The sequence below is a fragment of the Amblyomma mixtum genome, chromosome 3 (genome assembly GCF_055824585.1).
Source record: "Amblyomma mixtum isolate Tamu chromosome 3, ASM5582458v1, whole genome shotgun sequence".
NCBI lineage: Eukaryota > Metazoa > Arthropoda > Arachnida > Ixodida > Ixodidae > Amblyomma > Amblyomma mixtum.
Genome location: NC_143014.1, coordinates 344,907,015 through 344,931,108, shown reverse-complemented (window position 1 = coordinate 344,931,108; position 24,094 = coordinate 344,907,015). Strand labels below are relative to the sequence as shown.

At 51.7% G+C, this 24,094-nt stretch overlaps 1 pseudogene; it reads right to left on the bottom strand.

The window, feature by feature from the left end:
• Positions 1–2,119: 2,119 nt before the first annotated feature.
• The window catches only part of LOC149356213 (uncharacterized), a 37,619-nt pseudogene continuing 15,644 nt past the window's right edge, over positions 2,120–24,094 (bottom strand).

Sequence of the window (24,094 nt, the reverse complement as noted above, 5' to 3'; positions counted from 1 at the left end):
CATGACGTAACGCTTCACCCGGTGGCATACGCGAGCAGAAAATTGCTCCCCAGGGAAGCAGCATACAGCACAATCCAGAGGGAGTGCTTAGCGTTAGTTTGGGGAATACAGAAGATTTCCACCTACCTGTATGGGGTACCGTTCTTTATTCAGACGGACCACCAACCACTGAGCTACATCCAAAGAGCGAACCAGCTAAACAGCAGAGTCCTGCGCTGGAGCTTGCTGCTCCAAGAATACCAGTTCATCGTCGAGCGTATAAAGGGCAAGGACAATGTCGGTGCTGATTTTCTTAGCAGGCTGTAGATGTGTCGCGCGCTATTAATTTTCGCCATTAATTTATCCAAGTATTATGGTGCATATATACACGCTGACTTGGAATTGTGTGCTTGTTTTATATAAGTGGTTATGTCACGCGCTGTATATATGTGCACAGGCCTGCTCGCCGACTTCTGTGGGTCTAGAATATTATCGGATAATATTCCGAAAGTGGGGGGCCGTGTCACAGAAGTGGCGGCAGCCTGTAAAATTGTTTTGTTTGTATAAAACTGATGCGTCCGCGTTTCTTTGTATGTGTCTCGTGAAGAGCAAGAATGCATGCACGTTTTTCACTTATTTAGACAACGCCTCGCATTGCGAAAGCGGAGGCGGCTCAAAGTCGACCCCGATACTACTGAAGTCTGGAGCTGACCATTAGCAGGAAAGAAGTTGCGGCGTGCGTGACTGGCTTTTTGGTTGTGTTTTACTTTTTTGCGTTTCCAAGGTCACCGAAACGAGAGTCGAAGCCTGGGGCTTCTTTTTAGTTGTGCGTTAATTTTTTCCTCCTCCAAGATGGCGGCCATGCAGAGTCAAAGTGTAGGTGCCTACGTGCTCTTGTCGCGCTCTTTGGTGTTTTGTTTTTTCGACGCCGACGCTGTGGCGCCGCGAGTGCTCGCCCGCTAGCGCCCGAGGGCTTTAAAAGGGGGCCGTATGGAAACGAACTTCAGTCCGTTCGTCGGTGGAAACGCTGCCGCCGCGAACTCCCGGGTCTCCGAGCCGCCGCACCGCATCCTCGAAACTGCAAGCTGCTCTGGACGGACGTCGCCTTCGGGGGCCGCACTGACTGCGTGTTTGTGGATGGACTGTAGCCGCGCTTCCCGGTTGTCTGTATGTTTGTTCACCTTCTGACTTTTGATCGACTGTATCTAATTGGCCTCTCACTTGTGTTCTCACCTGTCTAGAAATATTCAATGTATAACTTAATTCAGTGTGTTTACTGTTATGTGCTTTCCGCAATTGTTTTGTAGAATGTAAATTAAGAGTCTGTGAAAGCTGCCGCATTGTTCAATCGAAGCTAAAAACGTTCTTTTTGTTGTCACCTCTTAACACGCCTTGGTCTCCGTCACTACGTTTGCTTACCGGCTACGCCGGGCATCAAACGGCCACCCCCTCATTGTCCGGAGTCGGTGATGATGTCGCGTAGTCACCGAACCCGTGACACCCGTGTTGCCACCTCACTTGGGGAGATTACCCTATTGTCGTTGCTAAAAGACGCAGCTATAAATGACGCAATGTAGTTCACGGCATCGTCTCCCTCTAAACATTTTCCCTCAACATCTATAATCTGTTCCTGCGTTCTTTGATTTGTTTTTCCCGACCAACTTATATGGTTCCAGAATTTTCTTGCCCCCCCCCCCTCATTTTCCTCGCGAACTTCAGCCAGCCATTTATCAGAGGATTGCTTCATTTTAGCCTGGACTAGAACCTGAAGTGGCTGTTTCTTTTGTCGATTAGATTCCCATTTTTCGCCTTTTTACTCTTCAGATAACTGCGCTCTCTTTGCTTCTCTGTGTTCCCTTGAAGCCACCCGTCGTTGTTCGATGGCCTCCTTAATTTCCATGTTCCACCAGCTTCGTGACTTCCTCTTTCCTCTCAAGCGGTTTACTCCTTTCACTCGGAGGTCAAACAGCGACGAGAGCGCTACCGCTCGGCGGTACAGGCAAGGGCGACATCCGCGGCGTCGGAGTTTGCAAACTGAAAAAGTAATCTAGTAACGTTGGGCCTGAAACCGGTTTAGGAGGCGTTGCTTCGGGCAGCTGCCGATGTGCCAAGTGCCGCCATATTGTATTTTTGATGGGCATCAGCTATCGCCGTACTTTGCTCTGAACTCTACGGTCAACATTTCCTGCAGAGGAAGCACACGCATGGTCATCACAGGCAGGCCTGAAGCGTTAAAAAAAATGTACTCTTAGTGATGGTGTTCCACACCTCCCTACTGCATGTGAACGTTCCTCATGACAATTTTTAACTAGCCTTCACCGCGTACTTTTAACGCAAAAACATGACTTGCGAACTGTACGCCGTTCATCTTGGGCAGTACTCGGTAAAAAGAAAAGAAAAAAATACGAAGTTTCCAGAAGTAATGAAAATGCTTGAGAGTGTTAAAGAAAACATCAGCTCAGAACAATCAGGAGATAGACGCTGCAGTAAAGGTGACGGTATATTCACCATGACCTCGTAATTTATTCCCACGCGTATACTAGTTTCGCCAGAGGGTATGCTATGAGTACAAAAAGAGAGTTGTAAACAGCATAGTCATTCTGAGAGGGATAAAAAATGAGACCGCAAGGCTGCAACAAAACAAGAAGCTTTTTACCGATCCTTATTATTGTTATCATTTTCTTGTGGATGCGCCTGCCGCGATGTGCGCGCCCCCTTGGTGGCGGGGCGCAGAGCGCGCATCACAGCACCCTAGATGCTGCAGCACTGCAGCGACACACCGGAACTAAATGTATACGATGGAAGCAAGGAACGCTGAACAAAATAAAAAAAATGCATTTGAGATCCCAGGATATGATGGGACATATCTCCGTTAGTAGTATTCGTTATATACAGCCAGGCCTGAATTAAACGCGAAGAGCGGCTTTGAACAAAACAGGTTTTTTTCGGCACCGCAATTTTTCGAAAACATTGTTGTGTAGCCGACACCATGCAGTGTCCAGAGTGGTCCGGAAGCGGAGGTCGTGTCCAGGGACACTACAAAAGCCAGCATTGAAATGCAGTTTATTACACGTTGTAGATAAGGGTCCCCCCAAAAAATTGGCGGCCCCAATGGTACAGACTAGTGCACTGAGGAGAAGAGGGGTTTCCTCAACGCAGCGGTGTCAGGCTTTGGATAGTGGGCTGTAGCATCATTGCCACCAATGTTTTCGAAAAATTGTGGTGCCGAAAAGAGTAAAAAATAAACAAATAAAAAGTTATTGCTTGATATGTTTGGTTACTTTAATGCAGCACTAAATTCGTCTAAACCAACCGAAACAAATACAACAAATAAGGAATGCTTATGACAGTTTTTTTGCTACGTGTAGCGCCCTCTCGGGTGGAACACGGCATTGCCACTCTCGCAAATATAAATATTTTCGTATTTCTTCACATTGTCGGGAGTACAGATTACTGCCTATATAACATAAGATTGTGTTAACGGAATGCTAACTCTTTGTGACCCAATTTTAGCCCAAAATAAATCGGTTACCTATTTGAAGTGTGCATGAGTTAGAGTTTCCCGCGCTTTTGACAGTTTTTTTTTTCATTGTTAGTCACGTACAGCGCCATTTTGTTCGAAACACGCCATGGTACCTACAAGAAACTTAATTATTTTGTTTTTATTGCTGGATCAAAAATAAAAATCCTTGCAAAATATAAAAATATATACGAGCAGAATGCCAATTCTTTTCGACCGCTTTTTGGACTAAGATCGCTGAACTGTTTGAACCTCCAGCGCTTTATAATATCAGACGACGCGCACTTGCTAAGCCTAGTAGCTCTGTCAATACAGAATCAATCTGTAAATCTGCCGTATTTTATGGCTAAAATTTTGTGATGATTGGTAACGGTAAGAAGAGAATTATGCTCAAGTAAAGGCGGCTGCTCGTATAACCGTGCTTTCGTCGTCGTCGTGTTCTACTCTGGCTGGCTCTCGCTCGGGCTCCTCGAGCAGCCTGTCCTCGCGACGATCGACTTCGAACGCAGCTGTGGACGTGCTCAGACGCCTCCATTCTTCCTCCGGAGGGACACTGGCTTTCCTCTGTAGCGTAGAAGCGTCGGTCTTACAGCCTGCTACGTGGAAGTGATCTTCCTCGGCCACCAACACCAACAGCATGTGTCCTCTTCTGGGCATCGAGACTGCAAGAGGCTGCGAGTCCTCGGACGAAGGCTCCATGCCGCCGCGCCCGCGTCGACACGTCCTTGGTAACACGTCACCGTGCGTCGCCATCATCCACGTCGCGCTTCCGCACTTCTGGTCGTAGAACTACGCTGTGTTGTTTTGCTCACGTGCAGGCAGTAGCCAGCCTCAGGCGCACCACATCACGAAGAGTAACGTATCCTGTCGTCTCCTCCCTGCCTTCCGAAGTGGCCGGCCAATCTGGCCACCTTGTACTTCCCCTGCTCAACTTCACGCAGAGGAGCAGCCACGCCAGGAGGTACCAGATGCGCGTTGCGCTTGGAGCGTTGTTCCTGACCTGCGGCTGCCCCGAGTACGCGGTGGGGAAGCTCTGTCGCCACCGCATTGACGCCGACATGCGCCGCTACCATGCAAAGACCAGCTTCTAGGATGGCCAGGAGTCGGTGTTTTCAACCATCAGTATACAACCGGAACCTGCTGCGTGCCCTGAACCAGTGTGAGATTGAGTTTGAGGGCGAGGGTTGGCGCGCATGATGGACACCTGTGGCGCGTACCAATGCGCCTGGTCCCACGAGCTAAACGCGACCGAATAGTATTGGTATGGGTGCTTTTACTGGAGAAATTAAGCCGTTTTTCTAAGCGTACCTTACTGCTGCATTTATGCCTTCGTATCTCATAAATCTCTTGATAACAAACACCTTGTTTATGTTTTCTCTTTTTTCCATGTCCCTGTGTTTTTGCACTTCTTTGCTCACTGAACAACTGTCGCATCCGGTGTTCAACGCCCTGCTCGCGCAAGCGTCCTTGCCTTTATCAGTGCCCTGTCACTTTGTAGAAGGTGTGATTTCACCTTTGAATGGGATTCCTATAGTCGTTCCTTGCCTCACAGGACTGCCATCCTGGCGCAGTTCCGTCCGGGTTGCTTGAACGAATTGAACAGCCAACACACACACACACACACACACACACACACACACACACACACACACACACACACACACACACACACACACACACACACACACACACACAGATATATGTACTACTTTTTTGCAATTGTGTTCCGTCGAAGTGCTGCCGCTACGTCGGGGATCATATTTCGCGAATTTGTGCTCAACAGCCCAATGCTATTTATGCACTCTTTATGCATGATTAGGTGATGTCTCTGTATCTCACGTCTCTGAACCCACTTCCTGCTGTTGCCTCTGTCGCTCTGCCGGGAGTCGAGCACGCGACTCCTTTCCTGACTCTTCGTCAGCCCCCGAGAAAGCCCGGCGGCTAATCGACTATAGGCTAGAGACCGATGCCCGATCATAATAGTGCTGATGCACAGCACAGGCAATTTTGGTCAGTCGCTGCATTCGATTTTGTACCTGTTTGGGGAACTACGCTCAGACGGCACGGGAAAATTACAAGTCGCCACCGACAACATCAGCCATGTTTCACAGGCTACTGAGTTCGGAGTTGCTGAGCGCGCCCGCGTTGTGAAGTTTCTACAGACGGCGGAGAACTTGAAGGCAATGGCGAATTGCGTAGCGGGAACTGAATGCTCCGAAGGCGTGGTTGTGAAGTGTAATCGTCTGTGCTTTACGCATCAATACCTTGCCCGGCACCTCAGGGTACGCGCGCCTTCAAAGAGTGAGGCTGTGCTGCCGAGGAAGCGGGTGATTTCGTTCGTAAGGAGGAAAGAATATTCGTGATCGACGGAAGGGAAGGCTTTTCAAGCGCCTTTGCAGTTATGGCTCCCAGCTGGCTTCCAAACTGCAAACAGTGCTCACTTTTGGACAGTACAATTCGCTACAAAGGGATCAAGCATTACAAAGCGCTTCGTAGAAGCAGCCTGCTTTTGGCCACTCGTCTGTGGGGTTGAGAAAACATTCATAAAAGTTCCGAACGGCAGTTTTCTCAAAGCACTCCCAAATGACCTACGCCAGTGAGCCATGGGTGGAGCCATGGAGCATGCCCTATACGCAAACGCTACGTCACTGGCCGCGACAGTTAGCAGACGGGAATGCGTTTCCTGTCGTTGTTCGGTGCTGCTTTCTTCAAGGAGCTCGCAAAAAAAGTACTTCAGAAGCGCAACATGACAAAATAGTCATGCAATTGACAGTGACATGACGTGTTACGGCCAATTTTCACCTTAATTTCGTCCCTCGTATGCCATTCACGCCTACTTCAAAGGGTACAGTGGTTCTTTTGGAGCACTGTAGTTGGAGATGGTTTTCCTAAGGAGCTATTCGAAAGATAAAACGCCGCGTGGCGTTTTTGAACCCGTCCCTTGTGTGGAGGAGGGGCTTCCACTCCACGGAGTGGAGGTGGAAGGTCGAGTCGAGCCGCCTTTGTGATTTCGGCGGTTACTTTCGAAGGGCATCGCAACTACGCAGTGAAGGCTCCCCTGAAACGCGGATGTCTCGGTAGGGACTGAAACTCGGTCCTAGCAGTGAGCAGATAAGGCTATCCAGTTACCAATAGCGGCCATAAAATTTACGTTCAAGTGACAAATTAGCCGTGTGCTGACAGGGGATACAGAAATAGCTTTCCGGAAGGGGGTGGCATTTAAAGATTTTTAACTCGCCCTCACATAAGTCATGCAAAACTATCTATAGTACCATCGATAGTAATTTCGATAGTTCTATTGATTGTACTATCGATAGCACTCCCGATAGTTCTTTTGATAGTGCTATTGGTAGTGCTATCGATAGCGGTCTCGACACTACTTGCTATATATAGTACTACCGATTCTATAAAAGCAACCACGCTTACCCACTGCATCCTAAACTTGGTTTCCTGAGTGTGCGGTATGGAGGTAACGGTGTGAATAACTGACAGGACTCGCCCGTTTTCGCAGCCTACGCGTCACCGAGGGCTGCAGACATTCCCTACGTAAAGTTACTGGATAATGTGTTAGTGTCGTGAATGTCCTAGTTGCGAAGCATGTGTGCGAAAAACATTTCTGCAGCGGTTACGTCAGCAAGACGACGTCTGCACTGCACTATGGTGTCGTGTTAGCCATCACAAATTGTGCTGTTTATTCTTTCATTAGATGCAGTTCCAGCTATAAAACCGTGAGACCAGTCAGGTATCGCAAAGTTTTTGGCAATATCGCTGGTCAACAAATGCATAATATTGCCGCACTTAGTTTAGACATCACTCTACCGGCGCCCCCGTGCGGTCTACTGCTGCCGAAGGGGCAACACTGAGCCGGCCGCGAGGCACAGTGGCCCTGGAGGGGAGGGACAGCCGCCCAGCACGCTGCGACGGGGGCGGCAGCATGCTCCTGCGTGGAAGGGGTTGTCCCAAAGGCCTGCGTGGAATGGCACCTTGCCCCAGGGTCACAGTGGTGTCCTCCGCCGTTGCTGCTTTAGACGGTGCCTTCCTCGGGACGGCTGCCGTGGGTGGAGCCGTGGGCATGGGCGCTACAGCGAAGGTGGTCTCCGCATTGGGTACAGCCAAGCCCTCTTCATTGACGCACGAGTCCACCGGCACAGCCGGAGAGGCTAGTGATATCAGCCAACTGTCCCCCTCAGTAACAGGGCTCCTGGGTTGCTCTGGAGACTGAAACAGGGCACAGCGGGGTACCGGGTCTGCATCCCCCTCCAACTCGGGGTCTGAGACCCAGCGGTCGACCAGTGTGATCGGGCGTGTGTCGACAAGGGGTGTGGTTGCCAGCTCCTGGAGGACTTGGGCGATGCGCCTCATCTCACGCTCCACCATCGACAGGCTCATGGGCGGCGACTGCACCAGGGACGCAGAGTCCCCATCACCATCAACGCTTGTGGACGGCCATGCCAAGTGTTCTTGCAACCGCACTGGTGTTGAGGAGAGGCGGGTCGCCACTGGGGACTCCACAATCGGCAGCAGCAGAGGCGGTGCAGCACGGCTGGAAGATGCCCCACCGGACGCAGCCGGCCGAGGCAGGCCACCAGCCGCTCTGGTCTTGGGAGGTGGAAGGCGGGAGTGGCCCAGTTGAGGTGCCAAGGCTGCCTTTGGCTTTGGTTGTGGCGCTGGCTGTGAATTGGTGAATACAAGGGGGGTACTGCGCACAAAAAGACAAGGACAAGAAGATAACACAACAAGCGCAGACTCGCGACTAACTTTATTTGAAAACACGACACTCCTTTTATAGTTTCAAAACTGTCACATCACACAGATGATGAAACCAAAAACCTGTCTTCATTGTGATACAGTTTGATAGAAGGGTCACTTACGCAATCTTTATCCTTCTGTTTGATGCAAAACGCCTCCGCCAACTCACGCGCCACCTGGTCACGGCTCCTCCTCAAAACTTTTGTATCTGTCAGCAAAGGCAGGCAAGGGTTATTGCGCGTAGCATCCGAGCATGCGCCACAATGCAGGGGTAAATTCGACCCTGTCCCTGATTTCATGGAAAGCTGGTGTTCTCTTAAGCGCTCATTCAGACATCGGCCTGTCTGACCGTTATATACCCTGCCACAGGTGAGGGGAATCTGGTAAACGACACCCGTCTGGCACCTGACAAAACGAGTGGCATGACGCTTCTCGCAGTCCGCTCTCCTCTTCCCTCCGGACATGACCTGAGGGCACAATGAGGCCAACTTGCATGGGGCGGTAAAAACTACCGGCACGCCGTACCGTTTCGCCACGTTCTTCAAGTTGTGGGAAATTCTGTGAATATACGGTAGAACCGCTGGCCTCATTTCCTTAGAACGGCCACTATCCCGGCACGTCCTATTTTTCAGTTTGCGCAGAAGCTTCTCTGCCACTGCAACAATGATTGAAGCAGGAAAACCAGCCTTCGTCATCCTAATTACCTGATTATTGAGGCTCTCGTGCACCAGGTGAGCGCAAGACTTAGACAAGGCGCCCTGCAGGCAATAGGTTCCGATAGCCCGTTTAACATTCTTGGAATGTGCTGACCTGAACGGCAACAGGTCTTTCCGTGCACGTGGTAAGTACATCCAGCAAACGTGATCTGGTGTTAAAGTCAGGTTAATATCTAAAAACTGTAGCTTGTCATGTTCCGGTAACTCGTGAGTAAAGGTTAGACCCTTCCCATGTCGTCTGAAAATCGATAAAAATTCTTCCACAATCACAGTGTGCGTCGCGCCAGGTCGATCTTTAAGAAACACTAAATAGTCATCAACGTACCTAAATATTTTCAGAGTAGTCTCATCGTCAAAACAGCGCACCAGATCACGGTCAATGCTGGACAAGAAGATGTCAGCTAGTACAGGTGCCACACAGGAACCAATGCAAATTCCTTTGCGCTGAACAAGGATCTGATCGTTAAAAGATACAAAGGTAGAACCAAGATAAAACTCAAGTAAAGACATAAAATTGTTCAGCGTTATACCGCAGGCATTCTGAAAAGCTATTACACCCCTATCTTCAATACAAGACCTGACGGCGCAACAGGGCATCGTGGGGTATTGAAAAGAACAGGTTTTCAACGTCAATTGAAAAGGCGTAGCCTACAGGCGGAGCATCCTGTAGGTAGGCGACAATATCATCCGAGTTCCTAGTTAAGAATGGGTCTTCCACTACCACCAATTTCAGACACTTTTGAATAAATACACTTACTTCACGATGCCAAGTACCTTTTTCACTTACTATGCACCTAAAGGGCTTGTCAACCTTATGTGTTTTTACAGTGAAAAACAGTTCTAAGCTATCGCGCTTGGAGTTAAAAACTGCTCTCGACAATTTATCTAAAGCAAGGTCCTTGCACAGCACAGAAGCTTGGGTCTTTACCTTTGACGGTTTCACCTTCTTCCGAACAAAGTTCTTCTCGACTGCTTGAGTAGCTTTTTCACCAAACATCCCCGAAGGCAGGACGACGAAGCCTCCCTCTTTATCAGCTTGCAGAAGGGCCAAGCCGTTGTCTTTGAAGAAAGAGACAACTTCTTTTACTGATGTCTTGAGGCGTGAAGTGCTCCCACTCGCAGACCTCCGAGGCATAGCAGCAGTCCGTAGAAGGCTGTCAACACCATCTAGTAGGCACCGCTCCTGGTCCTCATCAGATGCCTTCCGCGCCAGCTGCCGGTTCAATGAAAGAAGCTCGTGCGCAGGCACACTAGGCTCAGTGCTAAACTTCGGTCCTTTCTTCAGCACCTCAACAATTCCACTCGGTAACTCGGCATCGCCCAGTACTGACACGGAACCACCGTTATCCTTGGATCTTGGCCTATCTTTGGGAAGACGTAGTAGGAGACATTTCCACCAGAAATCCACTGCCTGGGCTGTCTGACGTCGTAAGGCCCGTAGCCTTACTTCTCCTACCCATTCGGGGTTTGTCCGGAACGCGAGCAGACGCAACCAGTCGTATAGGAGTCTGATCTGACGCCAAAGTTCAGATCTTAGAATTTTGCACACGCGTCTAACATGTCCCGCAGACGGCACCATGTACCCGAACAGAGCGATGAATTCCGAAGGCACCAGGCCTCTCTTCAGACAGAAACCTAAAAACCTTGTGCGACAGGTCGCAGCTACAATGGCGCTAATCACAGTTGAAACATGACAGTTTGAAGGAGAAACACAAAGAAAGGGCCCACGGTAGAAGAAACATAGTTTAAAAGCGTACGTTGTTGGGCTAGTCGGTCAATCATGGCGAATACAAGGGGGGGGGGGGAGTACTGTGCACAAAAAGACAAGGACAAGAAGATAACACAACAAGCGCAGACTCGCGACTAACTTTATTTGAAAACACGACACTCCTTTTATAGTTTCAAAACTGTCACATCACACACATGATGAAACCAAAAACCTGTCTTCATTGTGATACAGTTTGATAGAAGGGTCACTTACGCAATCTTTATCCTTCTGTTTGATGCAAAACGCTCCGCCAACTCACGCGCCACCTGGTCACGGCTCCTCCTCAAAACTTTTGTATCTGTCAGCAAAGGCAGGCAAGGGTTATTGCGCGTAGCATCCGGGCATGCGCCACAATGCAGGGGTAAATTCGACCCTGTCCCTGATTTCATGGAAAGCTGGTGTTCTCTTAACCGCTCATTCAGACATCGGCCTGTCTGTTCACAGAATTTCCCACAACTTGAAGAACGTGGCGAAACGGTACGGCGTGCCGGTAGTTTTTACCGCCCCATGCAAGTTGGCCTCATTGTGCCCTCAGGTCATGTCCGGAGGGAAGAGGAGAGCGGACTGCGAGAAGCGTCATACCACTCGTTTTATCAGGTGCCAGACGGGTGTCGTTTACCAGATTCCCCTCACCTGTGGCAGGGTATACATCGGTCAGACAGGCCGATGTCTGAATGAGCGCTTAAGAGAACACCAGCTTTCCATGAAATCAGGGACAGGGTCGAAATTACCCCTGCATTGTGGCGCATGCCCGGATGCTACACGCAATAACCCTTGCCTGCATTTGCTGACAGATACAAAAGTTTTGAGGAGGAGCCGTGACCAGGTGGCGCGTGAGTTGGCGGAGGCGTTTTGCATCAAACAGAAGGATAAAGATTGCGTAAGTGACCCCTCTATCAAACTGTATCACAATGAAGACAGGTTTTTGGTTTCATCATGTGTGTGATGTGATAGTTTTGAAACTATAAAAGGAGTGTCGTGTTTTCAAATAAGGTTAGTCGCGAGTCTGCGCTTGTTGTGTTATCTTCTTGTCCTTGTCTTTTTGTGCGCAGTACCCCCTTGTATTCACCATAATTGACCGACTAGCCCAACAACGTACGCTTTTAAACTGTGAATTGGGCTTGGGTGCTTGCCTTGCCATCTGTGCTGTGAGTTGGCCAGCTGGTGTCTGCGCTTTCTGTGGTACGGCCAAAGATGTCCTTGGGCCAGCTGCAGCTGTCTTAGCCGGTGGCCTCAGCGATGTTCGTGAAGCAGCTGCTGTCGCGGGCACCACCGACATCCTGGGTGCTGGGCCCCGCTTGGCAACGCCACTCGCCAGTGCACCACTCGCTGGCGCTTGGAGGCTCCTCCCGGAAGCCTGCACCAACAGAGGGTCCTGCCACGGACCTCCTCAGGGAGGGCACCCTGGGGCCAGGTACGGCAGGTTGAGACAAAGCTGCTGTCTGCCGCTGGCTGAGCTGCTGCGGGGCGCTTGTGAGTGCAGACAGCCGTCCTTCTCGTTTGGCCCTGTTCACCCCGAAGGTGGTGTCTGCTGCTGCCGAAGGGGCAGCCACGGGAATCGGTGGGACGGCGCGGTAGGGGCAGGAGCGTAGAACGCCGGCGGTGGTGGCGCCGGACTTCGTCCTCTTATGCTCGCTGCTGGGCCTGCCAGCTGCGCTCTGCCCTGTGTGCTCGCCAGGTACTGTTCTGCCACTGATAGAACGTTCTACCGGCGTCCGTGACATTTTTTGTGCAGCTTCTGGGTACGATCTATGTACGAAGAGGTGCCAGGAACCTCCAGCGCTCCGTCACACCCCCTGGACACAACACCTGTCCACAAGTCAAGCCGCCGTTTGAAAGGCTTAGCCCCCGAGTACAATCCCCTCACCGCGCCATCCCGCAAGATGACCTCTACGGTGGCCAGCCAGACCTTCCAGCAATCTGTGAGTTCGCCACCGCTGCTTCTTCATACGCCTCGTACGCCCGCGTCGTTTCATGGTGACAAGTTTGAGGATGTGGAGGACTGGTTGGACGGGTATGACAGGGTCGCTGAATTTAATCTGTGGGACGAGGACCGCAAGCTTCGGAACGTCTACTTTGCCCTCCAGGACGCCGCCAAGACGTGGTTCGAAAATCACGAGTCCGCCATCCGCACCTGGCAAGACTTCCGGCGGCAGTTGCTGGATACGTTCAGCAGCAACGAACGGAGGGAGAGTGCTGAATTGGCCCTGCAATCGAGAGCCCGGAGCTGGTCATCACAGGCAGGCCTGAAGCGTTAAAAAAAATGTACTCTTAGTGATGGTGTGCCACACCTCCCTACTGCATGTGAACGTTCCTCATGACAATTTTAACTAGCCTTCACCGCGTACTTTTAACGCAAAAACATGACTTGCGAACTGTACGCCGTTCATCTTGGGCAGTACTCGGTAAAAAGAAAAGAAAAAATACGAAGTTTCCAGAAGTAATGAAAACGCTTGAGAGTGTTAAAAAAAACATCAGCTCAGAACAATCAGGAGATAGACGCTGCACTAAAGGTGACGGTATATTCACCATGACCTCGTAATTTATTCCCACGCGTATCCTAGTTTCGCCAGAGGGTATGCCATGAGTACAAAAAGAGAGTTGGAAACAGCATAGCCATTCTGAGAGGAATAAAAAATGAGACCGCAAGGCTGCAACAAAACAAGAAGCTTTTTACCGATCTGCCGCCGCGGTGGCTCAGTGGCTATGGTGCTCGGCTGCTGACCCAAAAGACGCGGGTTCGATCCCGGCCGCGGCGGCTAGAATTTCTTTGGAGGAGAAATTCTAGAGGCCCCCGTGTACTGTGCGATGTCAGTGCACGTTAAAGAACCCCAGGTGGTCGAAATTTCCGGAGCCCTTCACTGCGGCGTCTCTCACAGCCTTAGTCGCTTTGGGACGTTAAACCGCACCGAACCTTTTTACCGATCTTTATTATTGTTATCATTTTCTTGTGGATGTGCCTGCCGCGATGTGCGCGCCCCCTTGGTGGCGGGGCGCAGAGCGCGCATCACAGCACCGTAGATGCTGCAGCACTGCAGCGACACAGCGGAACTAAATGTATACGATGGAAGCAAGGAACGCTTAACAAAATAAAAAAATGCATTTGAGATCCCAGGATATGATGGGACATATCTCCGTTAGTAGTATTCGTTATATACAGCCAGGCCTGAATTAAACGCGAAGAGCGGCTTTGAACAAAACAGGTTTTTTTCGGCAGCGCAATTTTTCGAAAACATTGTTGTGTAGCCGACACCATGCAGTGTCCAGAGTGGTCCGGAAGCGGAGGTCGTGTCCAGGGACACTACAAAAGCCAGCATTGAAATGCAGTTTATTACACGTTGTAGATAAGGGTCCCCCCAAAAAATTGCCGGCCCCAATGGTACAGACTAGTGCACTGAGGAGAAGAGGGGTTTCCTCAACGCAGCGGTGTCAGGCTTTGGATAGTGGGCTGCAGCATCTTTGCCACCAATGTTTTCGAAAAATTGTGGTGCCGAAAAGAGTAAAAAATAAACAAATAAAAAGTTATTGCTTGATATGTTTGGTTACTTTAATGCAGCACTAAATTCGTCTAAACCAACCGAAACAAATACAACAAATAAGGAATGCTTTTGACAGTTTTTTTGCTACGTGTAGCGGCCTCTCGGGTGGAACACGGCATTGCCACTCTCGGAAATGTAAATATTTTCGTATTTGTTCACATTGTCGGGAGTACAGATTACTGCCTATATAACATAAGATTGTGTTAACGGAATGCTAACTCTTTGTGACCCAATTTTAGCCCAAAATAAATCGGTTACCTATTTGAAGTGTGCATGAGTTTGAGTTTCCCGCGCTTTTCACAGTTTTTTTTTTCATTGTTAGTCACGTACAGCGCCATTTTGTTCGAAACACGCTATGGTACCTACAAGAAACTTAATTATTTTGTTTTTATTACTGGATCAAAAATAAAAATCCTTGCAAAATATAAAAATATATACGAGCAGAATGCCAATTCTTTGCGAGCGCTTTTTGGACTAAGATCGCTGAACTGTTCGAACCTCCAGCGCTTTATAATATCAGACGACGCGCACTTGCTAAGCCTAGTAGCTCTGTCAATACAAAATCAATCTGTAAATCTGCCGTATTTTATGGCTAAAATTTTGTGATGATTGGTAACGGTAAGCAGAGAATTATGCTCAAGTAAAGGCGGCTGCTCGTATAACCGTGCTTTCGTCGTCGTCGTGTTCTACTCAGGCTGGCTCTCGGTCGGGCTCCTCGAGCAGCCTGTCCTCGCGACGATCGACTTCGAACGCAGCTGTGGACGTGCTCAGACGCCTCCATTCTTCCTCCGGAGGGACACGGGCTTTCCTCTGTAGCGTAGAAGCGTCGGTCTTAACAGCCTGCTACGTGGAAGTGATCTTCCTCGGCCACCAACACCAACAGCATGCGTCCTCTTCTGGGCATCAAGACTGCAAGAGGCTGCGAGTCCTCGGACGAAGGCTCCATGCCGCCGCAGCCGCGTCGACAAGTCCTTGGTAACACGTCACCGTGCGTCGCCATCATCCACGTCGAGCTTCCGCACTTCTGGTCGTGGAACTACGCTGTGTGGTTTGCTCACGTGCAGGCAGTAGCCAGCCTCAGGCGCACCAAATCACGAAGAGTAACGTATCCTGTCGTCTCCTCCCTGCCTTCCGAAGTGGCCGGCCAATCTGGCCACCTTGTACTTCCCCTGCTCAACTTCACGCAGAGGAGCAGCCACGCCAGGAGGTACTAGATGCGCGTTGCGCTTGGAGCGTTGTTCCTGACCTGCCGCTGCCCCGAGTACGCGGTGGGGAAGCTCTGTCGCCACCGCATTGACGCCGACATGCGCCGCTACCATGCAAAGACCAGCTTCTAGGATGGCCAGGAGTCGGTGTTTTCAACCATCAGTATACAACCGGAACCTGCTGCGTGCCCTGAACCAGTGTGAGATTGAGTTTGAGGGCGAGGGTTGGCGCGCATGATGGACACCTGTGGCGCGTACCAATGCGCCTGGTCCCACGAGCTAAACGCGACCGAATAGTATTGGTATGGGTGCTTTTACTGGAGAAATTATGCCGTTTTTCTACGCGTACCTTACTGCTGCATTTATGCCTTCGTATCTCATAAATCTCTTGATAACAAACACCTTGTATATGTTTTCTCTTTTTTCCATGTCCCTGTGTATTTGCACTTCTTTGCTCACTGAACAACTGTCGCATCCGGTGTTCAACGCCCTGCTCGCGCAAGCGTCCTTGCCTTTATCAGTGCCCTGTCACTTTGTAGAAGGTGTGATTTCACCTTCGAATGGGATTCCTACAGTCGTTCCTTTTCTCACAGGACTGCCATCCTGGCGCAGTTCCGTCCGGGTTGCTTGAACGAATTGAACAGCCAACACACACACACACACACGCGCACGCACGCGCACGCACGCACGCACGCACGCGCACGCACACACACACACAGATATATGTACTACTTTTTTGCAGTTGTGTTCCGTCGAAGTGCTGCCGCTACGTCTGGGATCATATTTCGCGAATTTGTGCTCAACAGCCCAATGATATTTATGCACTCGTTATGCATGATTCGGTGATGTCTCTGCATCTCACGTCTCTGAACCCACTTCCTGCTGTCGCGTCTGTCGCTCTGCCGGGAGTCGAGCACGCGACTCCTTTCCTGACTCTTCGTCAGCCCCCGAGAAAGCCCGCCGGCTAATCGACTATAGGCTAGAGACCGATGCCCGATCATGATAGTGCTGATGCACAGCACAGGCAATTTTGGTCAGTCGCTGCATTCGATTTTGTACCTGTTTGGGGAACCACGCTTAGACGGCACGGGAAAATTACAAGTCGCCACCGACAACATCAGCCATGTTTCACAGGCTACTGAGTTCGGAGTTGCTGAGCGCGCCCGCGTTGTGAAGTTTCTACAGACGGCGGAGAACTTGAAGGCAATGGCGAATTGCATGCTCCGAAGGCGTGGTTGTGAAGTGCAATCGTCTGTGCTTTACGCATCAATACCTTGCCCGGCACCTCAGGGTACGCGCGCCTTCAAAGAGTGAGGCTGTGCTGCCGAGGAAGCGGGTGATTTCGTTCGTAAGGAGGAAAGAATATTCGTGATCGACGGAAGGGAAGGCTTTTCAAGCGCCTTTGCAGTTATGGCTCCCAGCTGGCTTCCAAACTGCAAACAGTGCTCGCTTTTGGACAGTACAATTGGCTACAAAGGGATCAAGCATTACAAAGCGCTGCGTAGAAGCAGCCTGCTTTTGGCCACTCGTCTGTGGGGTTGAGAAAACATTCATAAAACTTCCGAACGGCAGTTTTCTCACAGCACTCCCAAATGACCTACGCCAGTGTGCCATGGGTAGAGCCATGGAGCATGCCCTATACGCAAACGCTACGTCACTGGCCGCGACAGTTACCAGACGGGAATGCGTTTCCTGTCGTTGTTCGGTGCTGCTTTCTTCAAGGAGCTCGCAAAAAAAGTACTTCAGACGCGCAACATGACAAAACAGTCATGCAATTGACAGTGACATGACGTGTTACGGCCAATTTTCACCTTAATTTCGTCCCTCGTACGCCATTCACGCCTACTTCAAAGGGTACAGTGGTTCTTTTGGAGCACTGTAGTTGGAGATGGTTTTCCTAAGGAGCTACTCGAAAGATAAAACGCCGCGTGCCGTTTTTGAACCCGTCCCTTGTGTGGAGGAGGGGCTTCCACTCCACGGAGTGGAGGTGGAAGGTCGAGTCGGGCCGCCTTTGTGATTTCGGCGGTTACTTTCGAAGGACATCGCAACTACGCAGTGAAGGCTCCCCTGAAACGCGGATGTCTCGGTAGGGACTGAAACTCGGTCCTAGCAGTGAGCAGATAAGGCTATCCAGTTACCAATAGCGGCCATAAAATTTACGTTCAAGTGACAAAGTAGCCGTGTGCTGACAGGGGATACAGAAATAGCTTTCCGGAAGGGGGTGGCATTTGGAGATTTTTAACTCGCCCTCACATAAGTGATGCAAAACTATCTATAGTACCATCGATAGTAATTTCGATAGTTCTATTGATTGTACTATCGATAGCACTCCCGATAGTTCTTTTGATAGTGCTATTGATAGTGCTATCGATAGCGGTATCGACACTACTTGCTTATATAGTACTACCGATTCTATAAAATCAACCACGCTTACCCACTCCATCCTAAACTTGGTTTCCTGAGTGTGTGGTATGGAGGTAACGGTGTGAATAACTGACAGGACTCGCCCGTTTTCGCAGCCTACGCGTCACCGAGCGCTGCAGACATTCCCTACGTAAAGTGACTGGATAATGTGTTAGTGTCGTGAATGTCCTAGTTGCGAAGCATGTGTGCGAAAAACATTTCTGCAGCGGTTACGTCAGCAAGACGACGTCTGCACTGCACTATGGTGTCGTGTTAGCCAGCACAAATTGTGCTGTTTATTCTTTCATTAGATGCAGTTCCAGCTATAAAACCGCGAGACCAGTCAGGTATCGCAAAGTTTTTGGCAATATCCCTGGTCAACAAATGCATAATATTGCCGCACTTAGTTTAGACATCACCCTACCGGCGCCCCCGTGCGGTCTGCTGCTGCCGAAGCGGCAACACTGAGCAGGCCGCGAGACACAGTGGCCCTGGAGGGGACGGACAGCCGCCCAGCACGCTGCGACGGGGGCGGCAGCATGCTCCTGCGTGGAAGGGGTTGTCCCAAAGGCCTGCGTGGAATGGCACCTTGCCCCAGGGTCACAGTGGTGTCCTCCGCCGTTGCTGCTTTAGACGGTGCCTTCCTCGGGACAGCTGCCGTGGATGGAGCCGTGGGCATGGGCGCTACAGCGAAGGTGGTCTCCGCATTGGGTACAGCCAAGCCCTCTTCATTGACGCACGAGTTCACCGGCACAGCCTCTTCACTGGTGGTCAAGGGCCGTGGTGGGGCAAATGCTGCTGTTGTCTGCTTCAACCAAGGACGGCTGTTCGGACGTGTCACGCTTGGTCTCACCCAGAAGTGGTGGAGAGCCAAGCAAGTCTGTCAGTGCTACCGGGTCCTTCAGCACTGCTTCCTGGTTTGTGATGGGCAGAGCGACACCAGCCTTGACCCCTGCCAGCGGGGCCGGAGAGGCTAGTGATATCAGCCAACTGTCCCCCTCAGTAACAGCGCTCCTGGGTTGCTCTGGAGACTGAAACAGGGCACAGCGGGGTACCGGGTCTGCATCCCCCTCCAACTCGGGTTCTGAGACCGAGAGGTCGACCAGTGTGATCGGGCGTGTGTCGACAAGGGGTGTGGTTGCCAGCTCCTGGAGGACTTGGGCGATGCGCCTCATCTCACGCTCCACCATCGACAGGCTCATGGGCGGCGACTGCACCAGGGACGCAGAGTCCCCATCACCATCAACGCTTGTGGACGGCCATGCCAAGTGTTCTTGCAACCGCACTGGTGTTGAGGAGAGGCGGGTCGCCACTGGGGACTCCACAATCGGCAGCAACAGAGGCGGTGCAGCACGGCTGGAAGATGCCCCACTGGACGCAGCCGGCCGAGGCAGGCCACCAGCCGCTCTGGTCTTGGGAGGTGGAAGGCGGGAGTGGCCCAGTTGAGGTGCCAAGGCTGCCTTTGGCTTTGGTTGTGGCGCTGGCTGTGAATTGGGCTTGGGTGCTTGCCTTGCGATCTGTGCTGTGAGTTGGCCAGCTGGTGTCTGCGCTTTCTGTGGTACGGCCAAAGATGTCCTTGGGCCAGCTGCAGCTGTCTTAACCGGTGGCCTCAGCGATGTTCGTGAAGCAGCTGCTGTCGCGGACACCACCGACAGCCTGGGTGCTGGGCCCCGCTTGGCAACGCCACTCCCCAGTGCACCACTCGCTGGCGCTTGGAGGCTCCTCCCGGAAGCTGCACCAACAGAGGGTCCTGCCACGGACCTCCTCAGGGAGGGCACCCTGGGGCCAGGTACGGCAGGTTGAGACAAAGCTGCTGTCTGCCGCTGGCTGGGCTGCTGCGGGGCGCTTGTGGGTGCAGACAGCCGTCCCTCTCGTTTGGCCCTGTTCACCCCGAAGGTGGTGTCTGCTGCTGCCGAAGGGGCAGCCACGGGAATCGGTGGGACGGCGCGGTAGGGGCAGGAGCGTAGAACGTCGGCGGTGGTGGCGCCGGACTTCGTCCTCTTCTGCTCGTGCTAGGGCCTGCCGGCTGCGCTCTGCCCTGTGTGCTCGCCAGGTACTGTTCTGCCACTGATAGAACGTTCTACCGGCGTCCGTGACATTTTTGGTGCAGCTGCTGGGTACGATCTATGTACGAAGAGGTGCCGGAACCTCCAGCGCTCCGTCACACCCCCTGGACACAACAAGCGCTCATAGCGTATACCAACTGCCAAAGTCGCACCTGGGTCGTTACGGCCAGAAGTAGTGCTGGAAGGAACAGCTCAAAACGCCATTTAAAAAACCCGATTGGACCGCTATATACTCTTCCTAATTCCTAGAAGCCGGCTTTGCGAGATTCTGGAGCCTCGTAAACATGACGCCGCTGCCACGGCGCATTGTATCGCGTTACTCGACGGAAACGAAATGAGGCTCATGGCGTCGGCGACAAGGAAACATGTTTGGTCCGGCTCCACCGTATATGCGGCACGTCTGCAAACAAATAGGCGAACCGTGGCTCCGGCGCCATCCGAACAAATCTGCACTGAGTGGTGCACCGCGGGCAGGTAGCAAACCTGAGCTCATGAGAAAGCGCACAAATAAGGGCACGGGGCACGGGGCGAGTGGAAGCTGTCTCTTTTTATGCGAAGCATATTTCTAGAGGTACACTACAGCCCTTCGCCGTGGTTACGCGCCGTGCACACCACGTGGTACAGTGACGTCACACCACGTGACACATGACGTCACGACAGAGGAAGACGGAGGTCCACCTCGCGCCGTCGTTGTGGTTGCACGCCGTGCACACCACGTGGTACAGTGACGTCACACCATGTGACATACCACGTGACACATGACGCCACGACAGAGGAAGACGGGGTCCACCTCGCGCCGTCGCTGTGGTTGCACGCAGTGCAGACCACGTGGTACAGTGACGTCACACCGCGTGACATACCACGTGACACATGACGTCACGACAGATCGCCGTCACGCGCTGGGAGAGGGAGAGCGATGCCATCGCACAGACACCGGAATGTCCTCGAGCGGCATAGACCTCTTGCATTGCCCAGGGGGCGCTGCGAAAATGGTGCTAAAGAGCGCCCTCTGCCCTCGGCTGGGTAGTACCGGGCTCTGGCGTCTGCTTCGGAAAGCACGTTGGCAGTATGAACCCGCGACTTTCGCTTGTGCTGTGCCATGGCCTACAGCGAATATCGGGTGCCGAAGATTTTTTCAGGGCTGGCGCGCTGTGTAAAGGGAAGAAATTATGCGACGCCAAGTACGTGTACTCTGTTCAAGAAATAAGCAGCTAAGTTTCAGCGCGGTGTCATTCGCAAGAGAAGAGAGTCGCGTACGAAGTTGAACTTCAGATAAGGTCTGCACGCTTCGAGATTTAAGCGCACCAACGCGATGAAATACTTGCAATATATGAATTCGCAGCAGCGCTAAACAGACATGTATACGGGACTGCTCGAGCGCACGACGGTACACGCCGCGCCAGCAGCGGTCTTTCAGCATGCCACGAAACGGTGGGCCTCCTGCAGTCTTTTTTCACTGCATCTCGCTGAACAAATAGTCATGCCTGCTTTGTAGTAGCCGCCATCTGTTCCTTCAGCAAATGCTAACATGATGCAATGCATATATGAGCTCGCAGCCGAATAACGCTGCAGCGCGAGCTCGTGCGCTGCGCGCTTCATGTCGCTTTCTTGATGTAGCTTTTCATCCTTAAAACGACATCGCTCGAACACGTTCGCTGTTATCTGTGATGCCGCGCTGCCACATACGTACTGGTTTGAGGTCGACAATGTGCAGATTTCACTCTCGACGCTGGGCTAGCTGCTCGTACTGCGCAGCGAATTCGTACCTAATCAACCCCCCCATTTGTGGTCATTTGCACGCACCTGGCCACCTCACCACGTTGCACCGGTCGAATTGTCAATTGTCTCAGTGGCCGGGTCTCTAATCGTGAACCACCAGCCATGCCTGCTGATATGTCGATTTTGCCTTAATAGTGATTATCTGAAGCGAGATGTTGACATGACATATGAATTATACCATGCATTTTTTTGTGCTCTTTGCTGTGTTGTGCATTCCCTTGATATGATCTCTGAATTATGCTGTTCGTTTCTCGCCTTTTGCTGCTGGCTCTGTTGCGCATTCCCTACTGTTAGTTGATTGTCATGGTACACTTTTTGCTGCTTGCTTGGTCCAACTGCCTATGTAGAGATGTATTAAGCAAGTTGTGTTGTAGAATGCATAAATTCTCATTCGACGCCTGCATTTGCGGCTGCTCCCTACATATACATTTTTTGAGAGAGGTAGGCGCCAAAAGAAGACGAACACAAGGAGGATGAGACCGGCTGTAGACCGCGTGGAAGATTGTATGTACATATGAGGGATGACTGGCATTGTTTTGCTCGTTACCCACAAAGTGGCGACTGCATAACCTGGTGTTCGGCACTGCATCCCACGCTTTGCCGTCCGGACTGCATGTGCAAAAAGAACGAATTTCAGCAACGCGGATAACCAAACAAACATCAAGGGAGGCGAAGCAGCCAGCACAACGCGAAGGTTCGCTTACTCAGTGCGTCGAACTGCAGCTATCCAGCGCGCCCGGCGCTCGGCTTCGTGAGACCTTGAAGGAAAACGGTAGAATTTGATATTGGGATTCAGACCTTCTTGCTCGTGGCAGCCCACGACACAGCAGTAACGACGGTGACGCTTTTTCGAGACTGAGCGAAGTCTCTCGGGCGGATCGGCGTCGCAGATTCCTTCTGCTGCCTGCATTTCGTCCTAAGGCGCACGGAGCGTCGGTTTTCTAAAAACAAAGCCACGGCCAGGCCGCGGCGTGGTTGGTCACAAGTGACGAGCCTCGTCGCACTCACAACAGTACAGAAAAACGTGCGAATCGACGCAAAACGCAGGCTAGAAAGGTACGCCGCCACAACCAGCGCTCACTACTACCCAACCTGGTACTACCCAGCCAGCTTTTCCTTGCTGCCACCAGGCGCCGCCACGTTACCTCAAACTCCAGCGCAAGAGCCCTATTACCGCGCATTTCGAACGCGCGTTCACACTCGGTGTAGGTGAAACGCTCGCTCCACCGGGCAGGCAGACGCGGCTTCCCTGGCAATTCAGGCGCTCACCCAACTCGCGTCTCGGGGTTAGTCGGCGTTCCACTGTAGCCATGCCGTTGTCTTCCCCCACGACGAAGGCTTCTAGTGGTTGTATTAAAATGACCAAGTATTCAAACAAGGAAAGCAATGTATTACCAAGCCTAGCCACCAATATGCTTCGAATCTGACTAGGCTTAACCTTAGCTAAGCCTCGGCCATTTTTCCCCCCCTGTCTCCCTCAATGCCTTTCGCACAGTGCAGGGCAGCACACCGAGCATCTTCTCCTGGTTATCGTCTACAACTCTCCATCTGCTCTCTCTCTCCGATACACACAGACACACACACACACACACAGATATGTACTACTTGTTTGCAATTGTGTTCCGTCGATGTGCTGCCGCTACGTCTGGGATCATATTTCGCGAATTTGTGCTCAACAGCCCAATGATATTTATGCACTCGTTATGCATGATTCGGTGATGTCTCTGCATCTCACGTCTCTGAACCCACTTCCTGCTGTCGCGTCTGTCGCTCTGCCGGGAGTCGAGCACGCGACTCCTTTCCTGACTCTTCGTCAGCCCCCGAGAAAGCCCGGCGGCTAATCGACTATAGGCTAGAGACCGATGCCCAATCATGATAGTGCTGATGCACAGCACAGGCAATTTTGGTCAGTCGCTGCATTCGATTTTGCACCTGTTTGGGGAACCACGCTTAGACGGCACGGGAAAATTACAAGTCGCCACCGACAACATCAGCCATGTTTCACAGGCTACTGAGTTCGGAGTTGCTGAGCGCGCCCGCGTTGTGAAGTTTCTACAGACGGCGGAGAACTTGAAGGCAATGGCGAATTGCATAGCGGGAACTGAATGCTCCGAAGGCGTGGTTGTGAAGTGCAATCGTCTGTGCTTTACGCATCAATACCTTGCCCGGCACCTCAGGGTACGCGCGCCTTCAAAGAGTGAGGCTTTGCTGCCGAGGAAGCGGGTGATTTCGTTCGTAAGGAGGTAAAAATATTCGTGATCGACGGAAGGGAAGGCTTTTCAAGCGCCTTTGCAGTTATGGCTCCTAGCTGGCTTCCAAACTGCAAACAGTGCTCGCTTTTGGACAGTACAATTGGCTACAAAGGGATCA